A 17629-nucleotide genomic window follows, 5' to 3' on the forward strand; every position below is an offset into this window, starting at 1 on the left:
GTTTCCGATAACAAAAACAGTATTCTCGGTTTCCGCGACACCTGATCTCGAGAAAAGAAAATTCGAACATTAAAATCGATAAGATCGGATTGCGCGATACCTAATAATAACGGTGCAATGACGCGTGAACCAGATACGGATAGAAATTTAACATGCAAATGCAACAACGACGTTGTGATCCTGATATTTATCTGGTTCAATTTCTGATCCGTAAGATTCAGAATCCATAAGCGGCAATTATATTTTTTTAACCGTTTTAAAGTGTTTAGGTACCACAAATCACCCACACGGGATTGCGCATTGCGCATGTAAACAAAAGATCAGCTGTTTTTTATGGGCAATTTTTACGTCATTTTCCTTTAGCTCTTGTTTTTTTCTCTCTTTCTTTCATTCGCTCAAGCAGTCAAGTGTGACGTAGATGCGCAGAACGAGGCAATTTTGAACTCGTGAATGCGCAATCTTCTGTGTGTGATTTGCGATTTGGTACTATTGTCGCTTTTTTCGTTGTTGCAATCATTGTGGATAAGACAAGTGTGATAACTTCTGCATAGATGTCAGCATTACAAATAGAATGGATCATCTGATTTTTTATTGACTATCGCTGTCTCATTCTGTATCTCTTTCTATCACCCGCTGAAGATATCCGAAACACCCTGTCAAAACACTCCAAAAACGCTTAAACGTAGCCATATTGAACAACCTGTCAGATAGTTGAAGGATAAGATATCAGCCCTTCAAAAAACGCGAATACTCCATAAATAGTGTAATGAATACTCCTTTAGGAGTATAGGAGTGTTCCAAAACTAATCTGTATTCATACAAAAAATGTGCTCCAATTAACATTGCGATGTCCTAGGAGAGGAGTAGGTGATCCCACTCTCGCTTTGTTTGTGAGTATTCCATAGAGTACATACATGAGAGTACTTTCCAAAGTACTTTCACTGTAGTACTCCATGGAGCACACACAGAGGATCATATGCCAAAGTACTAAAGATGAATTGTGTCGGAAAGAATTATCGGAGTGAATTCAATTTAAAATGAAAGTAAATGAGGAGGGCCAATACAACTTTTATATTTTATACTTCGAATATTTTTTTGTTATTTAGCATTTGCGTGAATAAAGAAACTAATATTTCTCTATACTATAGTATGTATACATAAAACCAGTGCACAGTTGCATTTTATCGGAGTTGCCATAGTAAAATTTTATTATCAGTTATTTGTATGCAATATTTTACTTTTGGCAACTCTGTTCGATCGTCATCGTGTCGTGATCACGGTCGTTAAAAAACGAGCAATGATCGGCTGATGGTGGTCCGCAAATGCATTGCAAAGGAGTATTGTTAGAGTACTCCAATATGAAGAAAATGGAACACGTAATCCAACAATTTTCGCAGGAAGACTTATTTTATCCACAATGGTTGCAATTAAACAAACGAAAACATATGAAGGTGATGAACAGTGTTGCCAGCTCCGCATTATGTTTCTGTTTTCTGTGGGTAGAACATTAAAAGGTGGTGGCAGGTCGACATAAATTCAAACAAAACATACATTAGATGTGTTTTTTTACATCTATAGACGTTTACGCTTAAACTTTATATGGACTGCTAAGCGTCAAACTTTAAATACATCTCTGAAATTGCTGCGCATAAAATTTGTACTACTAAATTTCAACACGCATTATACTCAGATGTAACTAAAATATGTGTCTATGTTTCACCCTCTACACTAATTCTATGTATTCTATGCGTGCCCACTATTCATCGCAACTGATTCAGCTATATGTTATATACAGCCATACAACAGAGGTTTGTGCTACGATTTTAGGTACACCCTGTTCTGTAGCTAGTTACTTAACCATTATCTAAGCGAGGATAGGCGTTTTTTTGTATGCGCAAACGTAAACGTATACGCGTGTAAAAAAAACACGGCTATTATCCATGGTTCAACTATATACAGGTTGGCTCATCTGTAAAGCAACAAAATATGTCTGTTCAAATTGTCAAAATCTGTGTATTGGTGTTGGTGCGAATCGTATGGAATGGGAACATAAAACTTAGCCCTTTTTGTATGTGTAAGTAAAATGTTGCTAATGTGTTGGTTTCATTTTGAGTTTGCCATCTCCTTTTGACAATTCCTTCGACCATGCAATGGCATAAATAAAATCAGCTGATGAGTTGAGCCAACCTGTACATAATTGAACCATGCTATTATCTGTGTGTTTTGTTTTATTGTAATTCTCTGAAAAATGTGTAATTAATGTATTTGATTTACCGAAACGCGATATTTTTAAGTAAACATTTAAATTTTTTACAAGACGGAGTACCACCTAATTTCCTTTCTGTCGAAAGTTATTTACAAAAAACCGTAAAATGGCCCCGAGAGGGTCCGAAACGTGGCACCCGATCCATAATTTTTTTTGCATAAAGCACCTTTCTGCATTGGCGGCCTTCGGCCGCGCTTATAAAAAATTACCCTGGGTGGGTCCGACACCGGTTTGGGGATCAAAACTAAATGCGCACAGAACACCTTTATGCATTAGCGTGTGTGTGTGTATAACAAATCTGGCAAAAAAACAACAAGCACATGAAAATATGAACCGATTTTCGCTTTCGGATTCTAAAACCGGAAGTCTTAAATCATCTTCATGGTATCCAAACAAAAGACATACAAGAAATAGTACTTCATAGCAGATTTTGTATACTTCGTAATTGGGTTGATTTATCTTTTATTAATCGTGTAAGATCAAACAATTTTAGGCTCTTGTGAGTTGATCGGCTTACTTTTTAGGTATATCTCGCGGATAACTTGCGTATATAAAAGCATAGGGCTGTTGATTATGAATTTTGCTGAAACTTCGCAAAGACAATCTATTGCTTTCTTGCTATACGTCAAAATGTTACTTTATGTCCTACTTATTTTGCTATTGTTGTATTGAACAAATAGAGTAAATTGTGAATATTTTTTGTCGATAATATAACAAAAAGAGATACTTGAGTTTAATTCATTTAAATTTAAATACATCAAAGTACATAGGTCTATCGGCGATTTCGTTGGAGCTTCCTAATTCCGAGAATTTGGATAAAATTATGTCTATTTCCATGGCATCATCCTACAGCGATTCAGGCTTTTTCTATTCGCCTAAGTCACCTTCTCCGATTTCCTTCATCTGTGTCACACAAAAAAAAAAAAAAAAAAAAAAAATCCATTGGTAGAAACTCTTCAGAGGTTATTAATTTCCCTCCTTGCAAAGAGGTTGAATGACTGGCTCCATCGAACTACAGTTTTTTTAAAGCTGATGTTTTGACAGTGTTTGACGGGATGGATATAAATATAGGACCCGAGTGATTCGCTTCCCAAGGCAGTCGGTTCTATGTACCGGAGCAACTCAGAATTTTTCCCGACCACGGACTGTCATTTCAGTGTAACCCCATTTAATTTTTTACGTCCCTCCGACAAATTGTCATCCTCCCAGCAGCTCCTTGCAGCCGGACTGCTCCATATTCTCTTGCTCCGGGATGGTATCGAATCCAATCCGGGACCGTATCCTAACCCCGGTCCTGAGAAATGGTTCTGCTGCGTCTGCCGGAAAAGAATCTTTTTAGGACGGTCGTACTCTTGTCAGTGTGTCTCGTGCATCTGACAGGTTGTTCTGGGCTAGATCCCAAAACCCGACGTCCACGTAACTCCACGTATAATTCTTTAGTGGCTCCTTTCTGTTCACGCCCAAGGGCGTCCCGTAGTCTTCGCCTTAGCGCCCCCACTACCTTCCAGCAGCCCCGCTGCTCAGCAAGCCACAACAAGTATCCACTGCTGCTGGCGCCCCGCGGCACTACCAACTCATACGGCCGATCCCACTCATACCTACAACCTCCGTAGTAGAGTCGGGAGCAATGCCGAGCATCAGCCCCTACCCCCGTCTTCTTCCCCTCTCTTTTCTGGCAGCAATCGTGTAGGTCAGAGAAACAGACTCTTACTCCCTACCTCCTTTTGCACCGTTTGCCAGCACAGAATATATATGTTTGCGACATCCGCCCAATGCAGCTCCTGCCTTAGATGGTGCCACTTTCCTAGATGTTCTGGTCTCCGCCACGGCAACCCCTCCCCCGGGTTTCATAGCGCTATGTTGTCAGGCCGCAAACCCAAACACACCGGGTACCCCAATGCTTACCCAAGGACGTCCAGTCCCAGGGCCACAACAGCAGTTGCGTCCTAGCCTCTCACAACCCAGGCGTCGTCACCCGTCACTTAATCCCAGAGTGAAGACGTCTCCCCCGTTGCACTTCAGAATTCTGCAGTTAAACTATAATGGATTAACTGGGAAGATCACGGAGATAGTAGATTTCATGAAGCGGCACAACATCCGCATTGCTGCGATTCAAGAGACTAAACTCACAGCAAGATCTGCACTGCAGACTTGTTCTGGGTATAATGTCCACAGAAAAGATCGCGAGAGCAGAAATAGAGGTAGCCTCGCCTTTATCATACACCACTCTGTGCAATATCATTTTTTTGATCGCGACATCGGCCGCAGGGACAGTGTCTTAGAACGTCAAGGCTTATCTCTCCGGTCAGGCGATGCAAACCTAGAAATCATCAACATCTACATCCCTCCTGCCACCTGCTGCCCCAGTGGATACCGCCCTAAGATCAGCGCCTTACTCACTAGCAATCATCGCATTATCTTGGGCGATTTCAATGCCCATCACTATCTATGGCATTCAAACCTGCAGGCGGACAGCAGGGGTGAGATGTTGGCGGATCAAATAGAAGAAACGACGTTCTGCACAATAAACGGAGATGGTAGGAAGCTGTCACAGTTCGCCGGATATATAAATCGTGAGCGCAGGACTCGTAAATTGCGTCAACTGGCAGCCGATGGTAACATTGGCATCCGACCACCTGCATATACTTATTTCGCTCGAGCGTACCGCCGACTTCATTGTCACAGAAAAACACACTTTCATAAACTTTAAAAATGGAAAGTGGGACGAATACAAATCCTTTACAGACAATCGCTTTGCTGCCCTCCCTATCCCGACTGATGCCCGCCAAGGGGAGCGTGCTTTCCGCAAAGTGATTGAATCCGCCTCGGCTCGCTTCATTCCCGCCGGTATAATTCCCGAAATTCGGCCTCACTTTCCTGCGGAGGCCGCAAATTTAGCGAGAGAACGTGACCTTATAACACAGATCGATCCCGGCGACCTCCAAATAACGAATATAAACCAACGCATCAGATTGCTTGTGGATGAATACAAGAGGGCGAAATTAGAAGAGCAACTTAGCGGTTGTAACCTCTCTGCCGGTGTAGGTAAGCTTGGGTCCACCGTAAAGTCGCTATCGAATCCGTCTAAGCACAATGACAAAATTTCCATCGCCTTTGGTCGCTGTCGGATGCGAAAAAATGCGCGAGCGCTTTCTACCGACAATATATAATGCATTCTACGGTCGACTAAGATAGACGGAGGACCAATAGACACGCACATAAGCATAAATTTAGCGCGTCTACAATTACCATCACCGCCAAAGAGGTGGAGGACGCCATCGGTCATGCTAAACCATCCAAAGCAGTGGGCCAAGACGGCATAACCATGCCGATGCTTAAAAGCCTAGGGAAAGAGCGTTTCAAATATTTAGCGCATGTCTTCAACCTGTCTCTTTCCACCTTCGTCATAATGGAAAATGGCCAAGGTGGTCCCGCTACTAAAGCCTGGGAAACCAGCTAACATAGGGGAGTCATATCGCCCGATATCTCTCCTATCGCCAGTAGCCAAGACGCTTGAAGCTATTTTGCTCCCCTACTTCAAAGCTAATTTGCAGCTAGCCTGTCATCATCATGGCTTCAGACAACTCTATAGCACCACCACTGCGCTAAATGCCATTAGCACCCAGATAGATTGCGGTTTAAATCAAAACCCCCACAACAGAACAGTACTCGTTGCGCTAGACCTATCCAAAGCTTTTGATACGGTCAACCATGGCACGTTACTACAAGACCTGGAAGGGTCTACTTTTCCCCCATGTGTTAAAAGGTGGACCGCAAATTATCTGGGTGGTCGGCAGGCATCGGTGCAATTTAGAAACGAAACATTAACACCAAGAAGAATTAAACAAGGAGTGCCACAGGGTGGTGTCCTATCCCCACTTTTGTTTAACTTCTACATATAAAGCTACCTTCGCCACCAGAAGGAGTTACTATCGTTTCCTACGCCGATGACTGCACAATAATGGCCACAGACCCAGCCCCACAGATCGATGAGCTTTGTAACAGAATAAACGGCTACCTCCCTGATCTCTCCAGTTTTTTCGCCTCGCGAAAGCTGGCATTATCACCGAATAAATCCTCCGCGACCTTATTTACATCATGGACGTCCCAAATGTCGACCATTTTGAACATCCACGTCGATGGCACTCCGCTGCCATCAGGATCTATATTTTGGTCAGCATGCAGCCGCAATTGTACCGAAAATCCAGAGCCGTAATAAAATCCTCAAATCTCTTACTGGCAATACTTGGGGAAAAGACAAAGAAGCGCTCATTACCACTTACAAAGCAATTGGCCAGCGGATTGCATGGTACGCGTCCCCTATATGGTCGCCAAGCCTAAAAACTACGCACTGGAAGAAGCTACAGGCCTGCCAAAATACTGCACTCAGAACAGCCACGGGCTGTCTTCTTTTGTCCCCAGAACACCATCTACATAATGAGGCGAGAATACTCCCCATCAGGGAGAGAAATGATATGCAGAAACCTGGGCATCCCAACAGACATCTGATTGATGACCCAACACCGCTCAGGGGCTTAAGGAGTCATCTCCGTAAGCATTATGAGGAAATACGGCACCTGAGAACTCAGCCATATGGAGCAAAAAACCACAAGCAGGTCCTCAGTGAACTCCATAAACAGGCGTCGGACCCAAACTTGCAGAAGAGGAACGCATACCCCCAAGGGAAACGCGAGTCACTCCAGCTCAACTTCGATCTGGATACTGTTACGCATATTGTCACTTGCGAAGCGAATATATTTGGCGAGTCGAACGTATTGGCGAATTCACATCAAATTTGCATTGTGAGTGGCGAATGAACTTATTCGACTGCAATGTGTCATTGCCATTCAAACAAATTTAATTAGTTCATCCGAATTTGACGTTTCTGTCATCTGTTTTTATTATTTATTTGTGCACAAACAGAAATGTAAAAAACAAGTTTATTAAATAGTAATAAATAAAGTTAAAAATGTTTTATAACGTTGATCTTTTTTCCGTTATTACCCGGAATATTGGTTCCACGCCCGTTATCATCCGGATTATTGGTTCCAAAGGACTGTCCTGTCGGGTTGGCGGCTTCTTGGAGGTTCAGTAGCTCATCCACGGATCTCTCTAGCGCCGATAAACTTCGCTGGGCGTACGGTCCTCCTCCAGTGACTGCGGTCTCGCTGCGGTTTGTAGGCACCTTTTTTTTAAGCTTCAACTTATAATCTAACCAAACCTAGGACAAATATATTGGTAAGTATGAACTGACACGCAGAATACAATTCAGTTACTACTAGAGGCCTGCACGGATACGATGGTTCGGGTATATAACTAAGTAAAGCTTCTGACAATTATCACATTGTCAGTTACTTTGGAAACTTGCATCGTGATATCGTACGGTTACTTTTGAAACTAACTGGTCAAGTATCTTATCGGGTATTATCAGAAAAATAGTAGGCGGTGGCTCGGAGCTAGGATCTAACTAAACCTAGGGCCGATCTCTGCACCATTCACAATGCCAGTAACATACCCGAGTAGATACATTAGCAGGTAAAGCTGCTTTACTCGAGTCGATTTCCTGGTAAATTTTCTCAAACAAAGTGCCTACTTGTATATGATGGTTGAATTGAGTTGGGAGTCAAAAAAACCATCAGTAATTCGACTCGTGTAAAACAGCATTAAGTATCAAAAGTAACTCCAGTCAGTAACCGTACGATGCTACGATGCCACGATTCTGCGATGTATACTTTTGTATTATTCGTGCAGGTATATCCTTCTTACCTTGTTCCACTCGCGCCCGTTACGTATTGGAGGACCTATGGAGTTAAGATCCGTGGCGAAATGGTCCCACAATTCTGCCATGCTCCTCCTGGTCTCTCCAAAATTCCCCATGCCTCTGGCGACGTCTGGATTATTTTCCATCAGCTCGACCAGCTTTTGGAATTGCTGCGGCGTTGTTCTTCTCATTCTGAAAACTTCATTTATTCAAACCAATAAATAACTCAATTTAATTTAATGAATTACTCACTTTTATTTATTTATTCAGTTTATTTACTTTTTTCAATTGAAAACATTCAAATAAATGCCAATGCGTCCTTTTCTATTTTCAAGCGCGAACAAAATAAGCATTCGACAAATTTTGACAGATTTGGCGAAGCGAATATGATTTTTTCGCTTGTGGCAATTCGACAAATTCATCTTCGTCACTCATTCGACTTTTTTTTGCGAATTCGCTAGCGATTTGCATCTCGCAATTCTAGACCGCGAAATTCGACAAAATTTTCATTCGCTTCGCAAGTGACAATATGCGTATGTAACAGGTTAAACTCTTACCTATCCAGAATCAGCCCCGACATACAAAATGTATGCCCTGCTTGCAATGTGTCCCCACATGACACCGATCATCTCTTTAATGGTAATGTGGAACCAACGCCTCTAACATGCCTCACATTATGGTCCACCCCTGTTGAAACAGCAAGTTTCCTTGGACTGCCGTTAGAGGATATTGGTGACAATTTGTGATCGGTCGCAACTATTGGATGGGGCGAAGCACTGCTACAACAACAACAACGGCCCGAGTGATTCAGAAGGACCATTAGTCTATCTGCCATTTGCACGGCATAGGTAAAATATTGAAATTGATTTGAAAGGTTGAATTCTATCTTACTTGAGCAGATTTGTATTCAAAGTCAATTTTCTATCATAAAAAATTCGACAGCTACCTATAGCCTACATTAATTGACTGTAATTACAAACTATTGTGTTTAGAATAATACTTTTCTTAGAAAATGGAGAAAAATAGTATATTGCTACCCTGCAAAATTGTTGGATTACCATGTTGGAGTACTCTAACAATACCCCTTTGCAATGCGTTTGCGGACCACCATCAGCCGATCATTGCTCGTTTTTTAACGACAGTGATCACGACACGATGACGATCGAAGAGAGTTGCCAAATGTAAAATATTGCATGCAAATAACTAATAATAAAATTTTACTTTGACAAATCTGATAAAATGCAACAGCGCACTGGTTTTATGTATACATCATTGTGAATGATGACAAAGTGTGATATCTTATCTGTCAACTACCTGACAGGATGTTCAATATGGCTACTTTTTAGCGTTTTGACAGGGTGTTCAATATGGCGGCGCCTATCTTCAGCGGGTGATAGAAAGACTGAAACAGCGATAGTCAATTACAAAACAGGTGATCCAATCACTTTGGAATTTTGACGTCTATGCAGAAGATATCACACTTAGTTATCATTCACAATGGTATACATATTATATTAGTTTCTTTATCCACGTATGCGTATGCGTATTATATTAGTTTCTTTATCCACGCAAATGCTAAATAACATAATAATATTCGTAGTATAAAATATAAAAGTTGTATTGCCCCTCTTCATTTACTTTCATTTTAAATTAAATTCACTTCGATAATTCTTTCCGACACAATTCCTCTTTAGTAGTTTGGCATATGATCCTCTGTGGGTGCTCCATGGAGTACTACAGTGAAAGTACTTTGGAAAGTACTCTCACGTATGTACTCTATGGAATACTCACAAACAAAGCGAGAGTGGGATCACCTACTCCTCTCCTAGGACATCGCAATGTTAATTGGAGCAAATTTTTTGTATGAATACAGATTAGATTTGGAGCAGTCTTATACTCCCAAAGGAGTATTCCTTACATTATTTATAGAGTACTCGCGTTTTTTGAAGGGTACGTGTTCCATATTCTTCATGTTGGAGTACTCTAACAATACTCCTTTGCAATGCGTTTGCGGACCACCATCAGCCGATCATTGCTCGTTTTTTAACGACCGTGATCACGACACGATGGCGATCGAAAAGAGTTGTCAAAAGTAAAATATTGCATACAAATAACTAATAATAAAATTTTACTATGGCAACTCTGATAAAATGCAACCGCGCAATGGTTTTATGTATACATACTATAGTATAGAGAAATATTAGTTTCTTTATTCACGCAAATGCTAAATAACATAAGAATATTCGTAGTAAAAAATATAAAAGTTGTATTGCCCCTCTTCATTTACTTTCATTTTATATTAAATTCACTCCGATAATTCTTTCCGACACAATTCCTCTTTAGTACTTTGGCATATGATCCTCTGTGGGTGCTCCATTGAGTACTTTGGAAAGTACTCTCACGTATGTACTCTATGGAATACTCACAAACAAAGCGAGAGTGGGATCACCTACTCCTCTCCTAGGACATCGCAATGTTAATGGGAGCACATTTTTTGTATGAATACAGATTAGTTTTGGAACACTCCTATACTCCCAAAGGAGTATTCCTTACATTATTTATGGAGTACTCGCGTTTTTAAGGGTCCTCGAAAATCGAAGCGGTTCGGTTCAGTAGTTCGAACCACTGAGGCAAAATTTGAACCGGTTCGCGGCTACCTCTGAACCGCCGAACCGGTTCGGTTCAAGTGGTTCAAACGTTTAATACTAAGTTTTGATAGTATACAAAATTTGAAATTCGTCACTTGGGATCTGTGTGCAACCAACCATCGATATGTACCTAGTAAGCATACAAACAAAATACAGATATTGATATCAAATCCATGTATGTATTTATTTATAGAACTTATCAAAAGGGTTTTTTCATTATTATAAAATGTAAGGAACGAAAATGGTAGAATGCATGACTATACCTATAGGGAATATTTACAACGCATATATTCTGCACATAAGAAAGTAGTCGTATTTATATATGAGTGTTTATTTAATTAATGAAATAAGTTAATTGTTACATTTTAAAGTTAATGCGTCAAAGTATATCAATTGAAAGATAAAAAGGTATAAAGAAGAAAATAAAGAATGTTCTGGCAACACAATTGCCCTGGCACAGGTGCCCTTCTCTGTCTGGTTGATCGCCGTGGAATTTGAGGTATCCTACTTGTTGCGGGTGTTGTATGCGGTGTCGATGTAGGGTTTTGCCCTATTGTACTATTGGCCGAAGCAAAGCCTTCAAAATCTTCCGATCCCCACCATTCGTTTTGCGCCGTTTCAGTAACCACCGGTTGCGTTATTGCTTCAGTGCTATCTACTTCAGCTGATGCCTCTGTTTCATTAGTGTTATCTTTGGTTGACAGGCTAGCCTTGTAATAATCAACTTCCCGAGCTGTTTTATCAGGTCCAACCGGAGATTTGCGTATTTGGTCCGCATGCCGTTTACACTTTTCCCATTGAAGAATATTTTAGTGCAGATCACCTAGACGTGCGTTTATGGTTCCCCTGAGCCACTTACAACTTCGTGGATTTCCAGACAAAAAGTAAACATTTTGATTTTGTTCAAACTCTCTAATAGTTTTCTTGGACTTTACGTATTGATTCTCTTCCACCTTCTTTGAAATTTCCTCTGGTCGAATCAGATTCAACCTTGTGCGCAACTGTTGCCCCATAAATAGTAGTGCTGGTGATGGCCCTGTGGTTGAATGCGGTGCGTTTTTGTATTGCCTCAAAAATTCATTCAAATTTGTCTTTAATGAACTACTCGTAGTACCCATCGGTTTCAATGCTTTTTTGACTGTTTGTACGCTACGCTCTGCTTGTCCGTTAGTTGCTGGGTGATACGGCGCTGAATATTTGTGATATTTAACACCAACTGCTGTCAGAAAGTTGTTAAATTCTGCAGAAGTGAAATTTGTTATTATCAGAAACGACAGCGGCACGCCGTAAGCCGCAAACACTTCGTCCAACAACGCAATTGTCGCCGTTGCTGTTATAGGTTTAGTAACTCTCACTTCTAACCACTTACTGTATGCGTCCGAGATTACCAGCAACACCGCTCCCTCGAAAGGTCCCGCATAGTCGATATGAATACGTTCCTCACTTTTTGCCGGTTTGTTTGCTTGTCTTGCACATGCATCACATTGGTTCGCAATATTCTCGATATCATTGTCTATGCCCGGCCAGTATATGAATGAGCGAGCAATCCCTTTCATCTAACAATCTAAATGCCCTGTGTGTAAATTGTCAAGCAGTTTTTTTCGATATTTTGGTGGAATAACAACACGATGTTCGAACGTCAAACATCCGGAGGACAACTTATAATTGACTTCTGGGGATTTGTACCCTGCCCTTTTCAAGCACTGGCCACTTTCCAGTAGTTTAATTATTTTACCCATTCGTTCATCTTTTCTGGACTCTCTTGCTATGTGTTCTGAATTTAGTGGTCATTAGTTGATTCGGCGAATCATGAAGTGGTCGAACTCATCACATTCGTCTAGATTCGTCATGGCTGTCTGCTGCAACTGCTTAATTTGTAATGATTTCGGTGGCCGAAAATGGGCGCGTGAAAGATAGTCGGCATTCGCGTTCGCCTTTGAGCTCTTGTACACTACCTCGAAATCAAATCTGCTTAAAATGTCTGCGTAGTTCGCCATTCTACTTATGCATAATACTGGATGCAATTTGTCAGGTTGTAATATTTGTGACAATGGCTTATGATCGGTGATTAGTGTCCAATGACGCGCGTATAAATATTTGAAAAATGTCTGAACCGCCCACACAATTGCCAATGCCTCTTTGTCAATCTGTGGATAGCGTTGTTCTGTAGCATTCAATGTTCGACTTGCGTATGCAATTGTTCGTTCGCTCCCGTTCTCTAAACGGTGTGAAAGCACGGCTCCTAGTCCTGTTGGACTCGCGTCTGTTGCCAGTAGTACAGGTAGTGTTGGGTCATATGGCATCAACACTTGAGGTGAAACCAACGTCTCTTTCAATAGGGCAAACGCTGCGTTTTCTCTACTTACTCATCAACAAAATTTAAAACATTTGGGACTCCCTGTAACAGGGTCTCCATTTTTCTTTGCCAGATAGCTGGAATATTGGCTGCTCCATATACCGCACGAGTAGGTCGTATTAACCCATGCGTCACTGTATTTAATTTCAATACATGCGCAAACTCATCGTCAATTGTTAAATGCGTATATGCATCTGTTATATCTAAGTGACAAAATATTGTAGCGTTTTTCATTTTATTAAACAAATCTTCTGCTTTTGGAATCGGGTGTTCGTCGATGATCATTTTTGGATTGACAGTGGGCTTATAATTACCGGTAATGCGAATACCCCCATTCTTTTTTGCTACTACGTGTGTTGTTGGGGCCCATTCTGAATGCTCCCCTCTCTTGTAAAAAACTTACTAAATTTTACGATCTATTTCCTGGGCATACTCCTCTCTCAGCGCCATCGGTACATCGCGCGCTCGCGCGAAAACTGGTGTTGCTCCAGCTTTGAGCTTTACTTTTGCAGGTGGCCCACTCAACTTCTCAGCTGTCGTACTGAAGATGTCCTCAAAACGTGTAATGATATTTTGCAGTCGCGTTTGTTGGTTTATTGATAATTTTGGTGCTGTTGAATTTATAGTATTGATTCGGTTAGACGATGAAAACAGTTCAGTGAAGTTTATTTCTCGTGCGAATTGCGATATCCATTCTCGGCCGCAAAGTGTATCACAATCTCCTTGAACGACATACAAATTAAGTCATCGTGAAGTTTTCCCCATTTTCGCAGTTACTACGACCCGTCCAATGCAGTTCACCTTGTGGTTCGTATAGCTTGTAAATCGTCGATCTGTCTTTAACAACCTGAAATTTGGTTTAATCGAACGCAACGTTTTGCAATTCATTACTGCACATGGTGCACACGTATCTAATTCCATCTGAATTTGTTTCCCATCTATATATATAGGAATCATTTTTCTATCTACTGCATTGCATGCATTAACACTGTTTAGTTTTTGAACTGATTCACATTCATCCTCTGAAATCTGATCTAATTTGGTCTTGTACACCGTTGGCGATGTGGCCAACTCTTCCACATGCAAAGCATTTGGAATTATTAAATTTGCAGTCTTTTCTAAGGTGCTGCCCCCCACATCCGTAACAATTGGACCCTTTCTCTTTTTCCCTCTGCATCGGTTTTTCGCCACTCGGGTTTTCCGAATTTGTATTTCTTTTTGTTTTAACTGGTGCGTATCCCAGTTTATACGTTGGCTCGCTTGTTTGTATCACCAATGTGCACTTTAGGTCTGTTGTGGCGTTTTGTGTTAATTCGATTGTATGCGCAATTTCGTATGCTTCCGCAAAATTTTTTGGCTTCTTTGCAATAACTTCATTACAAATAAATCGTGATTCTACGCCATACAACAATTGCTCTAGTAGCATTCTATCTAAGAATTCTCCATACTCACAGTGTACAGCCGCTTCTCTTAACCGAAGTGCGAACTTGCAAATCGGCTCTCCCTTTTCTTGTTTGTTTTGCCGGAACTTGATACTTTCTGCAAACTTATTCCTACAGCCATCAAAATGGCGAATCAAGATATTTTTTATTTCGCTGTCGTTGAGTGAGTCTGGTGTTTTTGGGCTAACAAGAATTTTAGCGTTGTATTAAGCTCTGCCCCCATGTGTACACGTACAAACTTGTGCTGTTCCGCTTCTGGAAACTTGCTCAACTGTAATGCCCAATCTACACGTGTGAAATAATCCTGTACTGAGGATTTATCTTCTGATGTGTATTCCGTAATACTAAACGTTGGCGGTTTGGGTGACACCGAACGATTTACGTTTGCATTTGCCGCAGCATTCTGTGCAGCCTCCTCCACAGCTCCTCGGATTGCTCCTGCTAGCGCATCCAACACTGTTTTTAAGTCCTCCGGTGTAAAGCTCATTTTCAAAATACACTTCTGACACCACTTGTATATATGAGTGTTTATTTAATTAATGAAATAAGTTAATTGGTTAATTTTAAAGTTAATGCGTCAAAGTATATCAATTGAAAGATACAAAATTAATAAAGAAGAAGATAAAGAATGTTCTGGCAACACAGTTGCCAGATGTATATATAAATAATTTATTGTCGTGGTGCTGCCATCTCTTTTCATACATAACAGTCGTATTTTTAAAAGGAAAAACTATCCAATTAGCTGCTTTCAATATACATTACTAAATTTTAGATACGAGTTTACTACACAAACTGAAAGATATTCATGAAAATATAAATGTCTTCTTTGCTTTTCTTAGGTATTAAGCTTATAAATGTTGATATACAGTTATGTGAAAAATAATATGGTCTCCCTTTAAAACGGTATTGTTCCCAAACTATGTTTATTTATTAGTTTTTAATAATTCCAATTTAAAATATCGTTCTAACTATAACACAAACTATATATATGTACATTTCAAAGCGTACACAAAGCTCCCAACAATTTATCAAATTTTCATCTATCTATTGTGTAATAATGTGCAAGTTTCGAGAGGGTGTTCGCATTTTTTTCCATACACCGCAAGAACAAATCAACAAAATTTGTTTTATATTGAAGATATGGGCAACACCCTCGGGGAAAATTTTTTTAAACAATTTACGGTAATTCTCATCTATATGAAACTTGACCGCTATTATACTACAATTGAAAGAGCTTCAAGCCTGCACATTCAGAAATTTTCTAAAAACTGTTAATAAAAAGTTTCGAAAATTGATAAAAATTTTATTAATTTAACTTTAAAATTTTTATAATTATACATATGTATGTGTTTGTGTTATAGTTCGGACTATGTTATAAATGAATAAAAATAAAATAAAAAAAGGACGTGTGACACTCGGGAACTGCCGCGGTAAAGCTATTGTATATTATCAACTTATGCAACTATAATATTTATGCAAAATTTTGTTTTCTTTGATATTAATTCAAGTTTTGTTTTAAACTTTAACTTTAACTTTATTTTTAACTTTAACTTTCACTTTAGCTTTAATATTCACTTTAACTTTAACTTTATCTTTAACTTTAACTTTAACTTTAACTTTAACTTTAACTTTAACTTCAACTTTAACTTTCACTTTAACTTTAATATTCACTTTAACTTTAACTTTATCTTTAACTTTAGCTTTAACTTTAACTTTAAATTTAACTTTAAATTTAACTTTAACTTTAACTTTAGCTTTAACTTAAACTTTAACTTTAGCTTTAACTTTAACTTTAACGTTAACTTTATGATAGAGATCCAATTTTATGTATTTGGCCTGTTGCTAACACCGAACCCTTTTCGAACCTTTTTTGACCAATATCCGTTACGGTTTTTTTTGATTTAGTCGCCAAGCCCGCGATAAAATCTATGCAACAACTTAAAAATTTTAAGCACTTCTTTTATGTTAACGGACAAAAATCAGCGAAAATATCTCCTTATATAAAGACATATTCTTGCTAAACTTTGATTTTTAAATTTTGACATAGAAATTGCAAAAATATTTATGAGAAGTAAAAATATAAAAGTGGAGCGCACATTACTTGGATTGGAAAGTTGGTAGGAAAGGAGATATTATTAGTCAATCAATTGCGCTCCACCTTTATATTTTTACTTCTCATAAATATTTTTGCAATTTCTATGTCAAGATTTAAAAATCAAAGTTTAGCAAGAATATGTCTTTATATAAGGAGAAAATTTTCGTTTCGTTTTCGCAATTCGTCCATTTATATAAAGGAAGTGCTTAAAATTATTTTATTTTCTCTTTTTCTTACATTTTCTCGGTGTCTTAACCTATATGTTAAGTTTTACGCTTGTAGCTCAATGAGAACTTACATAAAAATCAATCCCTAAATTCCCTCCGTTCCGTTTGATTTTTCTAAATATCTCAGTCCGTGCACCCCCTAGCGAAACTTTTTGTATTGTGTCATCGGCTGTAATCGACCTCTGAATTAAGCTCTAAATTTTTAGCCTCTAGCTCATCCAGAAATTACTTAAAACCCGGTTTAAAATTTCCAATTTTTATCTAATTTTTTTCCTTTTGTTGCATTGTCACGATGTTCTAACCTCTGTGTAAAGTTTCACGTTTGTAGCTCAGTAAGAAGTTACGTAAAAATCGATTGGAAAATTCGTATGGAAAGCGGACAAACAGTCAACCGACTTAATATAAAGGAAGTAAAAATGAAAAAGCTCTTTCCTATAAAAAGTTATTATGCATGGGGTTTGAACTCATTTTGTAAATTTGTTTATTATTTCACAAGCTTTTGACCACAGGTGCAAACAGTAAAACGATATTACCATCGAGAAAAAATGTATGCAATTTTATATTAGAGTTGTATTTTCAAGGAAAGTGGTGAATTAAATAAGTTTAGTGATTTTTGTTGAAGCTTTATTTTGAACTGAACCATTTTTTTGGGTGGTTTTTGGTTCGGTTTTTGGAGTTAAGAAAAAAAAAACGGTTCGATTCGTGGTTCGGTTCAAAGCCCCAAAATTTCGGGTAGTTCGGTTCATGAACCGGTTCGGTTCGAACCGGTTTTCAACCCTGGTTAAATCACCAATTGAGGACGTTCAAATGTAGGTTAGTACTTTTTCAAGCAAG

The sequence above is a fragment of the Eurosta solidaginis genome, chromosome 5, assembly GCF_040869045.1.
Source record: "Eurosta solidaginis isolate ZX-2024a chromosome 5, ASM4086904v1, whole genome shotgun sequence".
Lineage (NCBI taxonomy): Eukaryota > Metazoa > Arthropoda > Insecta > Diptera > Tephritidae > Eurosta > Eurosta solidaginis.